The 20,740-nt window shown below is 43.5% G+C and overlaps 1 protein-coding gene across 2 annotated transcripts in view; it reads left to right on the top strand.

Moving 5' to 3' along the window:
- The window catches only part of GABRG3 (gamma-aminobutyric acid type A receptor subunit gamma3), a 544,844-nt gene that overhangs the window by 259,158 nt on the left and 264,946 nt on the right, over positions 1–20,740 (top strand). Inside the window, exon 1 of one of the 2 annotated variants that reach the window (XM_045005114.1) lies at positions 8,895–9,001. The exons of the other annotated variant lie outside the window; for it this stretch is intronic. The gene's annotated coding sequence lies outside the window, so the exon portion shown is untranslated. Of the gene's footprint in view, positions 1–8,894; positions 9,002–20,740 lie in introns of those variants that run through there. 2 annotated transcript variants of the gene reach the window in all.

Below are 20,740 nucleotides of genomic sequence, written 5' to 3'. Positions count from 1 at the left end.
GACTGTAGAGTTAAAACTCTTATTTTAATATTTTCATTTAGGCACAATAATAAGAGTTTTAACTCTACAGTCAATACTGGCCCTATATTTATCTGTCTGTCATGTATTAGGCTAAAATATGCATATAGGGTTAGTGTATGATTACTTTGCTGTTGAAATTAATCAAGAAGATTTCAATTTTTAGTTCCACTGCAATCTAACATGTTTTCTCAAATTGCAAATTATCCTAATTTGATAATAGGCCCCAGACCACTCAAGTTGGTTTATAAAGTCATAGCTCAGATATGTGGGTGTTAAATATCGTTAATATGTTAAATATTAAATAATATGTTAAATATGTTAACTTTTCTATAGCATCAATAACTAGATCATCTACGTGCAGCCATGTGTTCCTGCTTTCTATACCTGGTATGTCAGTATTGTGTTCTACAGAACTCGGAGGTGCATTTTGATTTTGTAATTTTGAATAACTGAACAGTCAGCAAAAGTCTATGTATGGGAATTTTATTGTTAAAATTAAATAAATGTATAATGAACTGCATATTTGTAATTATGTAAAAAGCATCAAAGAGTCTTGTGGCACCTTATAGACTAACAGAAGTACTGGAGCATAAACTTTCGTGGGTGAATACCCACTTCGTCAGATGCATGGTATGTCAGGTAGTCCCTGACCCTGAGGAGCCTTTGAAAGAGGGTAACAATATATGATCATGGAGCAGCTGGGCAGAGTCCAGATATCTATACACAAACTCTTACTCTATCAAAAGAGAGAGGGCCTGATTCTCATTCATACATATTAAGCCCCTTTTGCATGGCACTAGCAGTGTAGAGAGCTTTGAACTGGTTTTAAATATAATTTAAGGCCAATGTAAGGCTCCTTTACACTGCTAGAGAATTGTACAGGGGCCTTAGTGTAAATGGAAGCCTGGACCTGAGGGTTTGAATCTTCACTGTCTTGCTACACATCTGCAATGGGCGTGTGAAACACTAGCATTCTGATCTCCAAATGAGTACACAAGATGCACAGCAGTGCACTTGGCAGAAACAGAATGCATAGTGGTCACTGTGTGGGGATGGTATCTGCCAAAAATAGGTGCAATGGTTAATGCTGGTTTTACAATGTGTATGTGTATGATGTAATGCAGCAATGTAACATGTTTTAGAGCCCAGGGAGTTAAATTCTGGGTACTGTGGGAAAAGGCTTTACCTTAACCCCCAAATTAACACTATAGATAGATAGATAGATATAGATATATATAGATACTATATGTATAGTTTAAGGCTTTGTTCTTAATTAACGGATAAAGCCTCAGCTACAACAAGGACTGAATGACAATCTAAGAACAACTATGACAGCTGTGCTCTTCTGGGACAAAGCAGATCACAAAGCCAAGAATGAAGCATTTGAGAGCTGGAGACAAAGCATTCTCTGTTCCTGGCATCCGCAGAACTATCTTTCAGAGGCGATCAGGTGAATCCAGAGTCTGACTATCTTTAGGAAATGTAGCAAAACCTTTCCACCAGAAGTGAAGCTTACAATACAAACACCCACTTCTCTGTACAAACCCCTACCATCCGCCAAAGCCCTTGCAAACCACCCAAAAAAGGCACAAACATTCTACCCCAGCAGTTTTCACCCCAAAAAGGAAAAAGTGACTCCATGAAGTCCATTTGGGACTTCACAATTGCTATTGATTTTATATGGAAGGTGCTCAGATATTATGGTGATGGGTGTCAGTATAAAATCCTAGAACAGACAGATATTTGTATATTATGCCACTAATTTGTATATTATGTCAAATGTGTTAAATTGCTTCATTGTGTCACACACACACTACGCAAAACCAGCATTAATGTACACCTGCCTTCTGGTAGATACCAGCCCCACCCATTGATCCTTTATGAACTATGTTCATATTAACCGGAGAAATAAAAAACCTGATTTCCCCCATTGGCCTGAACCTCTACAGCAGTGCAAAGTGGGTGAAAAATGCTACCAGATCAGAATTTTTTTGTAAGTAGTGCCCATTCAAGGGGAGAGATAAATTCACTTTAGATAAATCTAACTCCTAGTGCAACGGTCTCCAAACTGTGGGATGTACCCACATAGGGCATGTAGGAATGTTCAGAGACATATGACAGGGTTTGGGCCAGCCTCCATCGGGGCGGGAAGGGAGCACCAGGCTTCCAGCCCCACTCCACTTCCAGACCTGCTCAGCCCCCAATCCTGTTCCGCCTCCAGCCCAACTCTGCCCTCATTCTCTCTCCATCCCCAACCCTGCTCCACCGCCAGCCCCAGGTCTACTCTATCTCCAGCCCAACTCTTCCCTCACTCCTCCTCTGCTCCCAGACCAGCTCCACTTCTAGCCCCAGCTCCTCCTCCATCCTCAGTTCTGCTCCCAGTTCCGCCTGCAGCTCAAGCTCTGCAGCAGAGAAAGCCTAGTCGGGGAGGGTGTGGACAGATTCCATTAATGGTAACGGGAGGTGCGGGGGGGTGTTTTACAGGAAAAGTTTGTACACCACTGTCCTAATGCATCAGGTCTGGTATGCTGAATTACTGCACAGTATTTTGCTATATAAAAAATGTGTGAAGTTATTTTTATCTATTAGTTTATCTTCGAAATGACTTTCTCGCTGAAATGGCATGTCAGATCATTGCCAAGCACAGTGCCCACAAAATCTAGACTCCTGACAAACCAAACATCCCCTTTCCAGCTGATACTTTTTATAAACATTGTGTTGATTCTACTATGGAACTCACAGAGAGAACTTACTGTGTATAGTGTCCATGGTAATACATACATTGTAGCCACCATGATCTGCAAATGACTTTAAAGTAATTGATAGGGTAGCTGATTGCTATATCTTTATTGATATTATTCAAGGTATTATGATGTACCTATATTTTGTAAAACCTGTTTTAAAGGATGTTTTCTCAATGTGAGAATTAAACCAGATTTCATAAAAGAAAACTGGAAAAACAGAAATTCTGTTCTGTTCGACCATAAGGACTCCTCATATGGGTTGTCATAAGTAGGTTTTGAACCCTGGCTCCAGGGCCGCCCAGAGGGGGGGGCAAAGGGGGCAATTTGCCCCAGGCCCCAGGCTCCGCAGGGGCCCCCAAGAGAAGAGCGGAGGCTCCCGCCACCGCCACTCTCCTGGAGCCTCGGTGCATCAAGCGCCGAGACTCCGGCCGAGCCCCTGAGCCCCGCCCCGATCCGAGCCGCGTGGTGAGGGGGCGGGGCTGGGAGCTCCAACGGGGCCTGAGCCCCGCCCCGCTCAGAGCGCCGTGGGGAGGGGGCGGAGCAGCTGCCTCCGCTCGGCGTGGAGCTCACAGCCCCGCCCCCTCACCACGCGGCTCTGAGCGGGACGGAGCTCAGGCCCTGCCGGCGACGCGCTCAGTAAGAGGCCGAGGCCGGGGGGGAGAAGCGGCGGCCGGGGCCGGGGGGGAGAAGCGGCGGCCGGGGCCAGGGGAGAAGCGGGGGCCGGGGCCGGGCGGGGGGGGGAGAAGCGGGACCCGCCGCCATCGAAGCACAGCCCGGTCTTCGGCGGTGGGGGGCCCCTTCTGTTCCGGGACCCGCCGCCGAAGTGCCCCGAAGGCCCGCGGCAGGGACCCCCCCCCGCCACCGAATTACCGCCGAAGACCGGGCGGCGGGTCCTGCTTCGGCGGTAATTCGGCGGCGGGGGGCTCCCGCCGCGGGTCTTCGGGGCACTTTGGCGGCGGGTCCCGGAATGGAAGGGCCCCCCGCCGCCGAAGACCCCGGGCCCCCGGAATCCTCTGGGCGGCCCTGCCTGGCTCTTCAGCACCACAGCACAAACCTCTACCATCCGAGCCAAAGAAGAACCTTATCCTCACGTGGATCCAAAAGGGACGTGAAACACATTAGAAAGAGGTTACTAAAGGAGGATATGATAGAGGTCTATAAAATCATGAATGGTGTGGAGAAAGTGAATAGGGAAGTGCTATTTACCTCTTCATATTACACAAGAACCAGAAGTCACCTGAAGAAATTAATAGGCAGCAGGTTTAAAACAAACAGAAGGAAGTACTTCTTCACACAGTGCAATCTATGGAATCTGTTGCCCGGGGATGTTGTAAAGGCCAAAAGTATAACTGGGTTCATTAAAGAACTAGATAAGTTCATGAAGCATAGGTCCATCATTGGCTATTAGCCAAGATGGTTAGGGATGCATCCCTATGCTCCAGGTCAGGTGCAGGAGGAGTTTAAAGGAACTCCCTAAACCTCTGTCTGCCACAAGCTGGGACTAGGCAATATGAGATGCCCTGTTCTGTTCATTCCCTCTCAGGCATCTGGTACTGCCATTATCAGACAGGATACTAGGCTAGATGGACCATTAGTTTGACCCAGTATGTCCATTATTACATTCTTATTAAAAAACTATTTATTGGACAGCGCTAAAATTGCTGGGATATCTTCCAGGATCTAGGTGAGGATTGTTGTCTAGTGGTTAGTGATTGCAGACAGGCTATACAAACCCATGGATTTGGCACATTAAGTGTAAAAGGCAATGTGGATGCATAGAGGGGTGGCTGCCGCACTCCATGAGAAAAAGGGCTGGAATAGAACAGAGAGGCTGTGCAGACCAGCAGCCAATCAGCAAAGCCCTGTGGAGAGCCAATCAGGGCAAAGAAAGAGGCAACCAATCAGGGCTAGGCCGGGCCCTATATAAAGGCTGCTTAGCAAAGGAGAGGGCAGTCTCTCCCTGACTAGCAAGGAAGGAGGACTGGCTCCTGAGATAAGGAGGTAGCAGCTTGGACAGAGCAGTGCTGGGCAGGCTCAAGGGAACAGAGGAGAGCTCTGGCCCAGTTACCTGCCAGGCTGCAGCCCCTGCTAAAAAGAGTTGAGAAGGTGCATGGGACTAAAGGGGAAGTGGCCCAGGGAAGATAGGTGGACAAGAGGGGAGAGAAGGAGGGCAGAGAGAGGCTGCCACTAGAGGGTCCCTGGGTCAGAACCCAGAGTAGTGGGTGGGCTTGGGTTCCCCCCTTCCCTGCTTGCACTACACCTGGCCACAGAGAAGCGTGGCTGAGACAGACTGCAACTTGCCCTGAGGTGAGGGGCTAGACCTTGGGGTTGTGGTTGGCCACTGAGGCAGGTGCAAGCTGAAGGACTGTTGTTACCCACCCCACCCCCCAGAAGGTTGTTAAAAACAACTGTGAAGATGTAGTGGCATGGGCAGTTCAAGACATCCAAGGGGCCCTGGCTATATACTCACATTGCTAGTCTGTGGTCAAGGCTGTGCTGCTGCATCTTCATTGCCTTTTTAGTCATGCTAGCTAGATGATGGGTAATGTTGCAGTTATACCTGCATAAACCATGAGCATGCCTTTGATTGCACTTGGATTGCATTATAGACACAGTCAAGATTTCTCAGACATTCAGAGTTTTGTTCTGTTTTGTTTTATGATCTTAGATGTATTTGTAGCATTTTATACTCCTGCTCTGTGTATATCAGTCAGAATCCACAAAGTCATACCTACTCAAAATATACTACAGATTAATAGTAACAAAGCAGTCATGAAAATGTACAGGCCTATTTTGGCCACCTAACTGTGAACTGATTATAACTCTTATTTTTTAGATGATTTTTTGGAGTAAACCCATCAAATATCAGGTAGCAATAATCAAGAGAAAACATACCTGAAACATGAAAAAGTAAGTCAGAGGTAACAGTCAATGCCTTTGCAATTCCAGAGATAGGCACGGTTACAAGTATATATGGAATTGTTTATTGAATGAATGAATCTGTGATCAAAACTGAGCTCAGGATCAAAGAAATTGACTTCTTTTCGGAGCTACTATGTATTCTAAGGAGCTGCTTAATGGCTACTGGTGCCATCCATAGTGACCAAATGTCTTAAATACATCAATATATAATTGAGATTTAATTTTAGAGACACTTCTACATCACTAACTATTTGAAAATTCTTAAAGGAATAACTAGTTGTTTAAAAAATATGTGCATATTGCCAAGTTAAAAAAACCAACTACTGTGGTTTACTACTGTGGTGCCAGTGCTGGTGTCCCAGTGAGGTTTTGCTCAAGTAAACACTTCATGATTGGGGCCCATCATTTTGAATCTGTTTTTATTGGCTGTATACAGACTACATGACATGAGCAGTGATATAAAAGGTTGCACCAGATTGGAATGGCCATGTTACCCATAAGTAGTAAAGCAAACATAGGATGAGGTTAATGCTCACTATTGTGCTCCAAGCCCAGAGTCTGAAGTGTTTAGGATTTCCTGCAGAATTCCAACTACAAATCATCTAAGTGACTGTTTAAATATATTTCATAGGCTCTTTTAACTCTCAAGTCTCTTATCCTGCTCTTCTAAATATAAATGAGTAGTTGCTCATTGAATTCTTGGTTGCTGATTTAAAGAAATTAAACCATTTTCAGAGATGGAAAAATCGCTACTATATATCAACGTGGAGACAGAATCAGAGCTAGCCAGATGTAGAGACAATAAAACTCAAGATGTCATTAATTGACTAGAGAAATTGAAATGAAATTGTCCTGTTAGTCCTCACATACAGTGTGTGGGAGAAATACCAATTGTGATGTGCTCTGTGATCCTCAGGGGTCTAAGACACTAATAAATGAAAGACGTGAGTGATAACGAAATCCATGTTATGGCTCCAACCACTCATGTTAACTGATTAACCACGGGAGTCAGCAGTGATGGAAAACATATGATCAAAAAGCCAAATGAAGCGATAAATATAGAAATGTAACTGTGAATTGGGAAGCAGTGAACAGAGGGTAGCCGACTACACTGTCTTCTTACATGCTATGAGTGCTTTTCAGCTTTAAACAAACACCAAAAAACATATCACCAAGCCTAAGGCAAACACCACATTTTAGGTCCGATCCTGTGTGACATTGTACATCAATATGAAGCACTACTGCATGTTATGTTTGCTACATGGAATTTTTAATGTCTTTCCATATTAGTAACTGAACATAGAGCTCATGAAATTGAAGTGTTGACACTAGTGAGAGACAGGCATAGTAGAGGCAGATATTGTGTAACTTCCTATTACAGCTTTGTCAATGCACTGAAGTCTCCTTTTGTATTATAAAGGACATGCGACTGGAAGGAACCTCCTGGGTCATCAAGTTCCAGTCTCCTGTAATTACAGGACATTAATACATTTATCAAGCTCCATATTAAAACTAGTTTGTCTCTCCTGCCCCTCAACTCCTATTGGAAGGCTGATCTAGAACATCACTCGTCTAGTAGTAGAAACCTTCTAATTTGTTCATGACCAATTTATACACATTTGTTTTTGTGTCTGTCACGGAGTCCCCGGGCGATGCGCTGGAACTGCTCCCCACAAAGCCAGTCAGGACTTTGGGGAGCCTCCTCTCCCTCAGAGCAGACTGTTTTCAGGGCAAGAAGCTCACATGGCTTTACCTCCTGGGTCTCTCCTAGGAGCATTCAGCATATGCCTCTCCGTGCGCTTCCCACAGTGAGTTCGCCCAGGCGGGGTCCTGGGGAAGCCACCGGGTCCTGCACCCCCACTTCACAGTCAGACATGACTCTTAGCCAGTAAAACAGAGGTTTATTTAGATGACAGGAACACAGTCCAAAACAGGTCTTGCCGGTACAGACAACAGGACCCCCTTTAGTTAGGTCCATCTGGGGCCTCAGGGAGGCCATAGCCCCGTCGGGAGGCCCGAGCCCCATCGGGGCTCCCCTCCATTTTCCAGTCATCTTTCAAAACTGCCAAAACCCCTCCGGCCCCTCTCTGGGCTTTGTCTCTTTCCCGGGCCAGGAGGTCACCTGATCTCTTTGTTCTCCCACACCTTTAGCATCCCCTTGCATAGGGGAAGGGCCCAGGCCATTAGTTGCCAGGCGACAGAGGGTCGGCCATAACTGAGGCACCCACACAGTATTCAGAGGAAACATTAAAAACAGTTCCACTTCATCACAGTGTCAATGTTGTCTTTTTAGCTTAAATAGCTCTTCTCCCTCCCTGGGTTTTATCTCTTGATGTATTTATAGAGAGCAATTGTGACACCAACAGACCTGGTCATCAGCAGGCCAGATTGAACTTGGGGCCTCTGGAGCTTAGTGCATGAGCCTCTACTGCATGAGCTAAAAGCCATATTGCTGTTAGCTAAGCCTGTAGAGAAGACTCATTAATCTCTTTCTATGTAGTCTTGGTGCCACTAGATGGGACAGAACACCACACCAAGGAGGTGTGGTTTACACAATCATATTCCCTCTCAGCCTTTGTTTTGTCAGGCTAAACAAGTGAAGCTCCTTTAGTCTCCTCTCGTAAGATAGGCCCTCCATTCCCCTGATCATCCTAATAGTCCTTGTCTGAACATGTTCCAGTTTGAATTCAAGTTTCTTAAACATAGGTGACAAGAACTACATAGAGTAGTGTAGATGAGGCCTTGCCACTGCCTTGTACAATGGCATCAGTGCTTCCCTATCTCTACAGGAAATACTTTGCCTGATACTCCCTAGGACTGCATTTGCATTTTTCATGGCTGTATCACATTGGTGGCTCATAGATCAGCTAATACATCCAGGTCATGGTCCTCCTGTTTCCAAATGATGAGCCCCACTTTATAGCAGAAATTTTTGTTATTAGTTTAGTGCATGACCTTGCACTTTGTACAACTTGACTCTAACAATGACTCCCAACTTTGTGTCATCAGCATACTCCTATTTTTCTGCCAAGATCATTAATACAAAAAATATGATCAGTCCCCAAACCAGTCCTTGCAGAACTCCATTAGTAACCTCCCTCCAGCCCAACAGTTCTCTTATGCACAACTCATTGTAGATTCCCCTTAAGCCGACTATTTACCCATCTTACAATTCTTGCACTGATCCCCGTATTTTTCTGTTCAACAGATAATTTCCTATATGGGATGCTGTCAAATGCTTTACCGAACTCCAGATAGAAAAGACCTACCACATTTCCCTTTTCTAAAATATTGGTTATTTTAGCAACAAAAAGGTATCATGTTAGTCTTATATAAGATACCCTTGATAAATCTATGTTGAGTTGTATCCCATTTTACATTTGCCTCCTGTCGTCAGTTATTTCCTGGAAAATTTCCATATTAGTGAGGTCTAACTAAGTAGTTGTCCAGTTAACTTTTTCCCCTGTCTTAAATATAGGTACTGTACTACGTTTGCTGTTTTCCAGTCATACAGTTTTACTCCTGATTTGATAAAACTATTATAAATCCTGGCTACCGCACTTGCAATTTCATGTGCCAGTTCTTTCAGTGTTCTGGGATGGAAATTATCCAGTCCCCTTAATTTGAGCACATTAAACTCTTTGAGTTTTGCTTCTACCTCAGATGTGGTAATTTCCATTCTTCTTTGAGTGTCCTCTACATAGTCCCACTCCTGGGATACACAAACCAGTGCTGCTGGGATGGTGGAAACTTCTGGTTGCAATGACTGTTAGGGTGCTCACTCATTCCTCCCACACTCCCCCCCCCAGCATTTGAGTGTGTTTTTAGGGCATGGAGAGTGTGGTGCCCATTGCCACTTCAATTCCTTCCAACCACAGAAGTGAAAGGACTTGAACCTCTCCAGATCGCTCAGGTCCATTGCTAGATAAGTGCCCTTTTACCTTTTAGTTTTTATAGTTAGTTTTAGGCTCGTTTAGATTAGGACTTTAGCTTTAAGTAGAATATTCATGAGTTCCAGCATGGCATAGCCCGGTGCTAAGAAGTATGGGTTTAAGAGGTGCACATCATGCCCAGCTGTCTTCCCAGTGTTGGACACACACATTTGGTGCCTGTGATGCATAGGTAAGAATCACCCTCAGCACACTGGGCTATCTGTAGCCTGTTTGCTCCTTAAGCTCAGAGGGAGAGACAGAACAGACTTCAAGCCCTTCCAGAACAAGGGGCCCCTGTCAGTCAAGCCACTGGGATCCAATAATTCTAATGGATCTAAAAGCAACGGTAGGAAACCTAAATTGGCTCTGAGCATATCCCAATCCAAAAAAAGCATGAATAATGAAATCTTCCACCTCAGCACCACCCTCCAGTTTCAAATCAATGGAGTTTCCAGTGATCCAGCTCCAAAACTGTTAGTCTCCATTATAACCAAAACTGGAGAAAGACCCTGAGGATCCAGATAACTTACCAGAACCAAGTACGTTGGTTCAAAAGGAAAGAAAGGCTAAATTAAAATAGACCTCGGGTAGTTTTTCAAACTATTTGCATCATGCAGATGCAAGACCTAAAGACATAAGACCTCTGGATCACTGCAAGGTATGGATCTGAGGAAAAGGCCATTGGATCCAAGCATGACAGGTCATCTGCATGTTATAATGGTTCCAGTCCAGGTTTCTTCAGACCCACATCTCAATCATATCTAGCCACATCCCTTTGCTCTCATAAGAGACAGGACACTGAGGTGGGAAAGATCTCCAGAGTCCATATCCACACCACCTCAGACTCCAACTAGCTCACTAAGAAAGGCCAAATCACCTCTCTCCATGTTTCAGATTCCTACTTCAGTTATCTTCCCTACTGCTTCAGTATCCGGGTTTGGATCCACAATCAGATGTTGAGCCAATTGCAACATTTATATCTAAGACCCAACCATTTCCTAAACAGAGTCTTCCTCCTCTCTGTCCTTCCACTCATGGATCTCTTGTGCAGGGATTGCTAATCACACTGTCTTGGTTTTGTAATAGCATCAAGGGTCTGATTTTTGCACAGACCTCAGTGGGGGAGTGCTGAACTCCCTCAAATCCCTTGGAATTAAATGGGACTTGTGGGAAAAAATACATTTTACAAGATCAGGCCTCAAAATGTTAAATGTATTCTCATTTGATTCAGAATGTCTTCCTGGGCTTTCAGAAGACAGAGGCCAGTGAATTACCCTATTGAACTGTCTCATCCTCTAAGCACTACAAACTGGATAAGCTCCCACTTTGTGTTAAACTACATAACCATCTTTTTGTGCTCAACTAAACTGGGGTTCTCTCCCCTGGGTGCCCCATGTACCCAGAACTGTATAGGGGAGAGACACCCATCCGAGGGAACTAGGAGCCATACAGTGGCGCCCCTCCCACCATCTGTGTGGGCTTTGGTAAAGAAACTGCAGAAGAAGCCAGACAGAAGCTGACACAAGAGCTGCAGAAAGCAGTTCAAGCAGAGACCAAAGGACACAGATGTCATCAGACTGCTTTATGTAGTTCTCACTCTGAACATTCTATCCATGTACTGACTGGGGACTTATTTCAATATTTCCCTTGCTTTGTCTTTCTGTCTGGCTAATTCACTTCAAACATAATCCTACTGAAATGCTTTTAGTAACAAAACAAAAACAAAAGACTGCAGAACTAACATGACATTTGCCATCATTGCATTGTTCTCTTGTCTTGTATAAACCATCCCCATCCCCTTCCCTTTGTCTGTCATATCTACTTAGACTGTAAACTCTTTGGGGCAGACACTGTCTCTTGTTCTATGTCTGTACACTGCCATGGTACCAACCAAGCAAACGACAAAGTCAGCACTGCAATTAGTGCCATGAAGAACTGCAGAGCCCCTGGATCTGATGGCATTGCTGGTCAAATATTTCAGTATGGAAGTAAGACCTTGCTGAGGCAACCACATGGACTCTCTATATATGTAGTACTGAAGCTATACCTCAAGACTTCAAAGATACCACCATTGTCATCATATACAAAATGAAAGGTGAAAAGTCATACTGTGTCAATTACACCATCTCGCATTACTCTCCATCACTGGAAAGGTTCTGGCCAGAGTACTCTTTTATTGTCTGCTGTGCAACATCACTAATCACATGCTATCAGAGTCACAATGTGGTTTCAGGCTCATGCAAGGAATGACAGACATTTGTAGCTAGTCACATGCAGGAGAAATGCAGAGAACAGCAACAGGATATTTACATTGTCTTCACCAACCTGACTAAAGCATTTAACACCATTAGTAGACCTGGACTTTGGCAGCTATTATGAAATGTTGGTTACCCAGAAAAATTCACCAACATTCTGACACTATTTCATGATGGAATGCTTGGATGAGTCTTCACAATTGGTGTTCTGTCTCACCCATTTCCTATCACTAATGGTATTAAGCATGGCTACATACTTGGTCCAATCCTGTTCAATCTCTTCTATACAGCAATACTTGATGATGCTACAAGAGATCTGAATGCTAGTATCAGGATATGTTTCCAGTCCTCTGGAAAATTATTCAACCCAAACAAGGTGTTATCTTCCATAAAGGTCTTTGAGGCAATTATTCACGAGCTGCTGATGCCGATGACTGTGCTCTAGAGGCATATGCTCAACAAGAAATACAATTGATTTTGGACAGTTTCACAGAGTCTGCAAAAAGATATGGGCTCACAATCAATCTGAAAAAGGCAGAAGTCATATATCAACCTGAGCAAGGGAAACCACAAACAAAATCAAAAGTCACCATCAGCAACACACAGCTGAATGCTGTTCAGACTTCTGCTATCCTGGCAGCACATTGTTGAATGATGCTACTGTAGACAAGGAGATGACAAGTCACATCAACAAAGCCAGTTCATCATTTGGCAGACTACCAGGCAGAGTCTAGCAGTAACATGGTATTAAGCATCAAACCAAGCTAAAAATTTATAAAGTGGTTGTACTGTCCAATTTGTTGTATGGCTGCTAGACCTGGTCCTACTACAGGCATCACATCAAGCTCCTAGAAAAGTACCATTTATGACATCCATATGCCATAATCCACATCAAATGTCAGGATAGAGTTACCCATAATGAGGTTCTGGAACACAGCCATTCCACAGGGATTGAAGCCATACTTACTATATCACTGTTACACTGGGTTGGTCATGTGTTGGGGATGGATGACAGCAGAATGCCAAAGCAGTTGCCGTATGGCGAATTGAAAGTGGATAACCACACATGTAGCAGCCAGAAGAAATGCTTTGAGGATACACAGAAGCATAACTTGAAGCAGTGCAGACATTGCCAACAACTGGGAGTCATCGGCAACAGACAGATAGTGCTGGCAAGCAGCAGTCAATGATAGGGTCACTCAGTTTGAGACTGATCACCATATGGATCTTGAGGCACAGAGGCTGAGTCAAAAATAGTGGCAGATTCAGAGGGCACAGAATATAATTCCTTCCTTGATATCGAGCTACATATGCACTCGATGTGGAAAGGACTGCCACTCACACATTGACCTTTTTAGCCATAATTGTACTCATTGTCAGCATCATCTTCAGTCATGAAGGACAACAGTATTGCCTAGCACAATAGTACTTTGTCATTACATAAGAGTGTAAATAGTTTAGCAGTTTTTTTATGGCCTACATATTTCTAAAATCAAGTTCACATCTGCAGTAGGAAAGAGAGAAAGAAATCTTTTTTTCCCTATCAAGTCTTATCACAGAATTGATTGCCATTGGATGAGACTCTTAGAGAAGGTATATGCAATAGACAGACAGTGGTTGCCTGAAACACCCCCACCTCTGAGTGGGTGTGGAGCCCACTGGACATTATAATATGGTTTACGCTGACTCACTGATGCAGGTGGCTAATTACTAAAGTTTATTGTTTTATTCAAATGCAAAATAAAACAAAAAACAACCTATAAAGTGAAATAAAACAAACAAAAAACCCCCTCACCTTCAGAGGTGGCTCGTGCAGCTTTTTTCCCATGGGGTTGGACCCAGCTCTCATCTCCAGGCATTAAGAGCTGGCACATGGGGTCATATCACTGCTCAGATTTGGTCCATCCACCTCTCCATCATGCATTTTTGAGTGAGTGGCACTATGACCCAGTGCACCAGGTTGCAATGCAGCTCACTTAAATTTGGCCCATCTGCCCTCCCATCCTGAAAGAGGGCTGGAGGGGCCATACCTGAGTGGCTTTGTCACAGGAGCATGGAGTTGAGCCCAGTCCCACAGAACAAGAACTGTCACTTGGGGGTGAGTGCATAGTGGGTTTGCTCTATAACTCCACTGGGGATAGTACCCAGCCCTCCCAGGGCCCCCCAACACCTCAGGATTTCCCACAATCAAACAAAATAAAATTAAAAAAAAATATGGAAAAATCTAAACAAAAAAAATTTCACGGGGCTCCACTCATTACCACACACAGATTTAAAGGAAGTGGGGGTAGTTGTCTGTGGGAAATAGGATCTAGGATGTGGGCTGAGAAGGTCAGAAGGAGGAACCCTAGGAGCAACAAGCCTGAGATGAAGGTTTGAGTTAAACTTTGTAATTTTATTATTGTTATCTGTATTTAAAACTAAACAGTTGGGAACAGGGTGAGTTTAGACTCTACATAATGTGTAGACTGTGTTTCCCAGCAGGTTGGGAGAGAGAGAGAGTAGGTCGGCTCATTATCCAGAAGCCAATAAGAAATATAAATGAAGGGGGTTGGAGATTCATGCTATGAGGGCTTAAGAAAATCACTAGGATTATATGAGAAAAAGAAAACTAAAATGTTACATGGCAAACTTGTGTATAATTCTGAGGGCAAGAAATAGGAGAGTGCAATGAATAGGCTGAAAAACAAGCAAACAATAAAGAATAAAAATATAAAAGGATCAGTGATGAGGTGTACCAACCCCACACTGGCTAGACAGGGTTAATGAGAGCTTGTTGGCTCAATCAGCCCTGTCCTGCTACGTCTACACTAGGTACCGAGCCTGAAGGGAATGGTTAAAAGGGCTGAACCCAGCTCAGCTTGGAGGTTTTCTGGAAGGGCAGCAGATTACTGACTCTCACTCAGTGAGAGAAAATTGGCTGGACCCAGAGAGCTGACTTGGACTTCTAACAAACAGAGCTTCCCTGCTGGAAGCAGGGAGTCCAGAGCAGTGGTGAAGGTAAGCTGGAGGAGAGGAGTCCACCCAGGGTTCTCTGCACTTGCAGAGAGGCCTGCAGGGAAAAGGAAGATTTCTGCAGGGTCAGAGGGGAGCGGACAAAACTTTCCTTAAGCAAAAGCAGCTGGATGTCTGCAAGTGCTAAGAGGCTCTGCACTAAGGCTGGAGAAGAGATCTAGAGAGTCTGCTGGCAATACACAGTCAGTCTGGGAAGAGGCTTTAGGAAAAGCCCAAGATGGGTTGCAGCTGGCAGCAGCCCAGAGAGGCAGCAAACGATCTAGATAGACAGGCCTTGACTGTTCATTAGAGTGTCCCTGGACTGGAACCCAGAGGAAAGGGAGGGTCAGAGTTCTCCTACTAGCTCACCAAGGAAGGTGGTGTGGAAACCTCTGGACATAATGGGTAAGGAGGACTACTGAACTCCCTGAACACCAGAGGTAAGAACTAGGGAGTCTGGAGTCAGACTTAAAGGCCCAACAGGCGATTGATGGACTATTTGGATTACTGGCTTACCCTGAAAGGGGTGGGCTATGTGTAATGTGGCTGGAGGACCAAGTCATTAGAAGCTGATTGGTCATAGCAGCAGCAGCAGATTCACTTGGCTATGATGTAGCTTGCAAGTCTTCTTCAGCAAGAGTCAGTATGAGAGGATTTAGATTGCTTAAATGCCTCAAAATTACATCTTCCAGACTCATTTGTGGTTGGCCTTGTGCTCTGTTTCCTTCAACCTCTGTAAAAGCATACCTTCTTCTGTATGTTGGAAATGACCCTATCATTACAGTCATCTTATTCTCAACTGGCGCGTGTCTGCAATTTGCTGGGATTATCTACCTACCTTTTTATTTGTGACAAAATCAAACCAGTGGATGTTAGGAATACACTGTAATTTTTGACACTGAAAACTGTTTCCTCTTCTCAGCTGTTTTTAACAGACATGTTTAGTCTTCATCTAACAAAGCTGTCATCGCTATTGTATTGAACACTTGTATCTTAGTTGTCGCACAGACGTCTCACTACCCAAACAGAGGGTTTTAAAGATGCCAAAATGCCACTGTCGCAAGATCAATCTGATGCATGAATTATTTGAATCTAGAACCTCCTGATATCAACTGACTACCCAGACAGATACAACTATTCACCCATTCAGTGTCATTGCAATCTGCATACAGTGTTGGCCATTCATTTTTATTGTATAGGAACCAGGCATATCTTTGATTTTTATCACCACTGATGTTAAGTCCCATAGATTCCGCAGTTTTTTGCAGCTTTATCAGCATTAGTTGTAGTTGGTCAGTAGTCTCTCCAAGTAAGGCAATATTATCCTCATTCTTGAGATCCTCTAAAGATGAATCTTTAAATTTCACACCTTCTACATTGGCCTCAATCAGCTTTGTCATCACATAGTTTATTAGAACATTAAATAATGTAGGTGAAAGATTGCATCCCTGAAGTACTCCTGTTTCTACTGAAAACCAGACTGTAATGCAAGCATTGACTCTCACACAGCTAAATGTTCTGCGGTACAGTTCCTCCACTAGGCACACTGAGTCCTCAGGCACCCCATGCTGGCTTAGCAGTATCCACAAGGCTGATCAATGCACTGAGTCAAAAAAGTCTGCAAAGTCTATAAACATGATGTTAACTTCCTTTTGTCACTCTAGTCTTTTCAATAACATCCTGCAGAGCGTATATAGCATGGATTGTAGATTGACCTATGTGGAAACCATACTGGTTGTCTCATTTTTGGGCTGAGACAGTATTTCAATTGGTTCAGCTTTGTGATTGTAAACACCTTCCCTGGGACTGACAGCAGTATTATTCCCCTATAATTTTAGCAAGCTGATTGCTCTCCTGTTCGGGGAAAAAAAGGGACGGTGCCGCCCCTTTTCCAATCTTCTGGAAAGTGACGCATTTCCCAAGCTTTCGAGACAACTTTGTGAAGCCAATGAACTAATCTGGGCATCCACTCTTTAGCAGTTATGATGATGTCAAGACCAGGAGCTTTATCACTTCATAACTGTTTGACCACAAGCATCACTTCCTCTAATGTCATTGCCCTGTTTTCTGCTGGGTTCATTTTTGGATTTCGTTGTAATTTACATCTTGGTGCGAATCACTAATTCATAAAAATGTTCATGCCAATTCTTATGTTGTGCATCAATATCCTGGTAGTATTCTCCATTTTTGTCCTCATCTGGAAGAAGCTGCAAAAATAGATGCCCAACTGGGGCTTTCAAAGTGTCAAATACACATTTCTGGTCATAGGTTTCCGAGACTTCTAAATGCATTGTGCCATACTATTCCACCATTGATTACAATCCTCTCTTTGCTGACTTGACTGACCTTTTAGTGCATCCCTTCTGCAATGTGCCTCTTTTTTTTTCTTTCCCATCATTTGATGGCATCTGTTATTTAACGTTGATTAATTCCAGTTGCTTTCCAGCAATCTCTGTGACGGAATCTCAAATTAAAGTCCACTCCTCCTTCATAGTAGACAATACAGAATATTTGTTGGAAATCGCTACTGCATAACTATTACTGATTGCTTCATCATGAAGCTTATCAACATTGAAGTGTTTCAGAAAGAGGCACAAAAGGAGGAGTGCCTGCCATGCCTAACAACTAGGGGGGACACTGGTCACTTGTACAGAATCTGAGATGTTTCTTTATGTACTGAATGAAGATTGTGTGATATGGTCAGGGCTGGCTCCAGGCACCAGCGGAGGAGGCATGTGCCTGGGGTGGCGCATGCTAAGGGGTGGCATTCCCTCCATTTTTGGGGCGGCACAGGGTTTTTTTTGTTTGTTTTATTTTGCTTCGGCAGTTCGGGCGGTAGTCCGAGCGGCTTTTTTGTTTGTTTGTTTGTTTGTTTGTTTGTTTGTTTGTTTGTTTGAGGTGGCAAAAATGGTAGAGCCGGTCCTGGATATGGTCAACAAAGGGAGCAATAGAAGCTGAAACTTTGAGTGTATTTAAAAAGTTAAATAGCTATCGCAAGGAATGCAAATGACTGCTTGTGAACAACAGCTAGGGAAGTGACAAATAATGTTCTCTATCCAAGCAGAAAGGAACAATGGAGTGTATCTGGAGACAGACCATCAGGCTGGGAAAAGGTCTGCAATGACTAGCTTCGTGAGGATAGTGAAAAATACTATACCTGAGGCTTTTAGATATTCAGCCTACAAAGAAAGGGAAAAGAAATTTATTCACATTAGTTGAAAAGGTTTGGGATCCATTGAAAAGCATTTCTGCCAAAGTTTGCACTTAACATGAAAACAGGTCAGAAGAAGTGAAGTCAATATAGCTATAGAAAGAAAGTATCTATTTGCAAAAACGAGGAAAACAGTCTACAGTCTGCAGACATGGTAAATAAAAAGGCTGTATTAGTTTGGTTCTGGTATTATGAATAATGATACTACTCAGCCAGCTCATCCTTCAGCAAGTGTGAGGACTTCCAAAGGTACCTGTAGAGGAAAGGCAATGCTAAAGTATCCCTGAGCTACTGTTGACATGTTGGACAGTTTGGACAGTTTAATCTCTCTGATTCTACAGGAAATGCTAGCTTTTAAAAAAACACAAAACTAAAACTACTTCTACTTTTTTCAGAAAGCACCTCCTGTTTTATTCCTCCCACCCCAAAATTTTCCTGCAATTATAGGACTTTAATCCATGTCAAACACACATTTATCAAGAGTATTAATATACACTATATTTAAAAAACTAAAAAACAAACAAACCATATTTTACAAAGTTATTGCTATTATAAGTCACAATTCACCAGTAACCACATTGCAGTATTTGAGGTATCACATCTATTTCTGTATACACAGAATAGGAAATAACAGTAGTATCTCATATCCCACTGTGGTTAAACATGAGTTTTAATGTCAATCTGTGTAAATATACTATGTGAACTTAATTTTTTCCCAATGAAAAGTGTTAGTATCTTAGCCACTCAACAGTTTTGCACATTAAAGGAAGTTTCTTTATTCTAGTTCTCTATCTCATTCTCTGTTTTATGCAGGTGAGAAAGTTAACCTGGAATCTCACTTCAGTCAGCTGGGAGCGGCCAGATTTATTTTCCTAGAAAGACTTACCAGTCTACTTTACTCCTAATTCTTTTCTGGGAACTTGGATCTCTTTTTTGACAAAAACAAAGGAGGACTAGATTCACAAAACACCAGGGATGGCCTAGCCCAATTACTATGCATTTTTGTTATGAATCACTGGGCCAAGGAATGCGAATGAGAATGATTTTGTAGCCCGGGGGTGTGAGCGTTCAGCTAGAATATTAGAGACCAAGTACAAATCCCTGCTCCAATGACTAATCCATTTATAAAGAGTGGGTAGCTTCAAGAGGACAGACCAAGACAGGCACATAACAGAATAGCTCAGTAGTTAGGGCAGTTTCCTGCAATGTAGGAAACCCAAGTGCAAATCCTTTCTTCATATTAGGAACAGGGAATTGAACTGGGGTCTTCCACATCCCTAATCACTGGGCTGAAGGTTATAAGGGAGTCCTACTACTCACCCCCAGGTGTTCTGTGAATCTAGTCTAATCTTTGGAGTACTCAGCATTGTGATCTTAATAATGCTTTTTTCATGTAGATTTATTGTGTATAATTTCCTATGGATTTACAAGAGCACTGATAAAATTCAGTCATGTGGCCTAATGTAGACAGAATTTCACAGGGTCAGCAAAAGGCATATCCCTGACAAAAAAAGCCATCTATATGCCAAACTGCAAATCCCTGCTCAAAAGCATAGAATCATAACATAGTAGGACTGGAAGGGACCTCAAGAGGTCATCTAATCCAGTCCTCTGAACTCAAGGCAGGACTAAGTATTCTCTAGACCATCCCTGACAGATGTTTGTCTAACCTGCTCTTAAAAATCTTCAATGCTGGAGATTTCACAACCTCCTAGGCAATTTATTCCACTCGTTAACCACCCTGAAAGTTAGAAAGTTTTTCCTAATGTCCAACCTAAACTGCCCTTGCTGCAATTTAAGCCCTTTGCTTCTTGTCCTATCCTAAGAGATAAAGGAGAACAATTTTTCTCCCTCCTCTTGTAACAACCTTTTATGTACTTGAAAACTGTTATCATGTCCCCTCTCAGTCTTCTCTTCTTAAGACTAAACAACTCATTTTTCCCCCAATCTTACCTCATAAGTCATGTTTTCTATACCTTTAATCATTTTTTTTGCTCTTCTCTGGACTTTCCCCAATTTGTCCACATCTTTCCTGAAATGTGGTGCCCAGATCTGGAAACAGTGGAGACCTAATCAGCGCAGAGTAGAGTGGAAGAATTACTTCTTGTGTCTTGCTTACAACACTCCTGCTAATACATCCCAGAATGATATTTGCTTTTTTTGCAACAGCATTACACTGTTGACACATATTTAGCTAGTGATTCACTATGGCCCTCAGACCCCTTTCCACAGTACTCCTTCCTAGGCAGTCATTTCCCATTTTGTGTGTGTGCAACTGATTGTTCTTTCCTAAGTGGAGTACTTTGCATTTGTCCTCATTGAATTTCATCCTATTTACTTCAGACTATTTCTCCAGTTTGTCCAGATCATTGTAAATTTCAGTCCTGTCCTCCAAAGCACTTTGAACCCCTTCTGGCTTGGTATCATCCACAAACTTTATCAGTATACTCTCTATGCTATTATCTAAAGCAGGGGTCAACAACCTCTGGCACGCGGCTCACCAGGGTAAGCTCTCTGGTGGGCCGAGCCAGTTTGTTTACCTGCCACATTGGCCGGTTTGGCTGATCGTGGCTCTCACTGGCCACGCTTCGCCGCTTCAGGCCAATGGGGGCGGTGGGAAGCCGCGGCCAGCACATCCCTCGGCCCCCGTGCCGCTTCCTG

The sequence above is a fragment of the Mauremys mutica genome, chromosome 1 (genome assembly GCF_020497125.1).
Source record: "Mauremys mutica isolate MM-2020 ecotype Southern chromosome 1, ASM2049712v1, whole genome shotgun sequence".
Taxonomy (NCBI): Eukaryota; Metazoa; Chordata; order Testudines; family Geoemydidae; genus Mauremys; species Mauremys mutica.
Note: the sequence above shows the minus strand (reverse complement) of the source record. Positions and strands in the feature narration are given on the sequence as shown.